Raw genomic sequence first — 1,670 nt, 5'->3', positions numbered from 1 at the left:
TCCCTTCCGACCCTAGAAACTATGAAACTATGAAAAAGTCTTTAAAAAGTGACCTATTCCCAGTGGGCAGTGGATGTGTAGATGTTAATTAAGAGGAGATGGCATTGTACCAGAGAAGGCAAACAGTTAGCAGGTGGCCAGGGTCAACCTCTTCGGCTGCCGCTGAGTCAGGTGTCAGCTGTGGCAACAAAAGGATTGCAGCCCTTGTGCTGAGGGAGGTGCCATGACTCAGGAACATACAGCCTCTCCAGACAACATGCCAGTCAGCCTGATTGGCTACTGTCAGTATGCGTTTCCTGCAGGAAAGTAACATTCAGTTGTATGTAATGCAGGAAATCAAAGAGAATCATCCGCTACACAGGATCTCTGCAGCTGTTGACATTGAGAGAACTAAAGGCTGTAGCAGTCATGCATAAAAGGTGTAGAAAAGGAAACAAGCACAGCCAAAAGGGCAGAGAGAATCACCAGAAAGGAGCAAGCATAAAGGACAAGGAAAAAATGGGTCTACAGCTTGCCAGCCAGAGCTTCCCAAAACAGGTGCCCAACATTACCCATGAGCTTGCTTAGGCAAAAGCTGTAATGCTGCATCCCTGGAGTGGAGTGCAGCATCACTGCTGCAGTCTTAGTAGAAGGCACAAACATCTCAGATTCTGGGAACCATTTACAAATATACTGTGCAACTTTCCAGTGATGCTTTGTCTAGTCAAGGAACTCAGTGAGGCACTCAATGGAGAAACCAACACAGGGAGGTTCCTCAGAGGCAGAAGCAGGCTCTGCCACTGGGGTGGAGACACCGCCATGGTGCGGTACTTTAACTGGGTCGAGGGACACCACCCCCTGGGGCAGGACTTCTGTCAACTTGTCCTCAGAGGCAGAATCAAAATCCAACCCTGAGAAGGAGCTATACACATCATTCACAGTCATCGAGGCCTAGGGGAAGAGGGGGTAATGCCCCCGCCCCCACCAGGACTCCCAGCATCAGGCCCTGTGGGAGCAGCATCCTTGGAGGGGTCCTGGAGGTGGGGAGGGTCATCAGTCCCTAATCTCTTGATGGGGGCACTCTCCTGGGCTGGGTTCTTTCACTCCCAGAATCACTTGCAGCTCCCAGAGGGCTCAACCTCCATGTCAACCTCGTCAGGAGTTGAGAGGTGGAGGAGGGCCGTCAGACCCCCCCCTCCCCACCTCCCCTATCCCCAGGCTACAGGGTCTGGGGGGATGCTGAGGAGGGTCCTGTTCACTAACCTCAGGTCCCCTCAAAGTAGTGGGGAGGTCTTGAGGGGATGATGAGACCATCTTGGAAAACCTCTTCTGTGGCTGGGACTTTCCCTTCTCAGCAAAAGGAGCCAAAACCTCCCCTGTGAGAGAAGGAAAAAGAGGGTCTGGGTCCAACTCCATAGAGCTGGCTGACTCCAATGAAACAGGAAGTGGCTGGGAAGAAGGCCTGTCCTTACCACCTGATGGGGCTTCTGCATCAAAAGCGAGCAAGCCACCATTGGGCGCAGCCTCAGATGGCTCCACCCTGGCTGGCATCTTCTTCAGGTACTGGGTAGTCAGATGGGACCTGCTGCCACAGCAAAAGCATGAGGTGTCCCCAGTAGTGAGGTAGACCTCATAATGCTGCCTGTCAATCATGAAGGACATGGAGTGGGGCAAACCCCAACCCTCCCTGT

This window comes from Gavialis gangeticus, unplaced genomic scaffold (assembly GCF_001723915.1).
Source record: "Gavialis gangeticus isolate Ggan-Ray unplaced genomic scaffold, GavGan_comp1, whole genome shotgun sequence".
NCBI classification, from domain to species: domain Eukaryota; kingdom Metazoa; phylum Chordata; order Crocodylia; family Gavialidae; genus Gavialis; species Gavialis gangeticus.
This window is presented reverse-complemented; position numbering follows the sequence as displayed.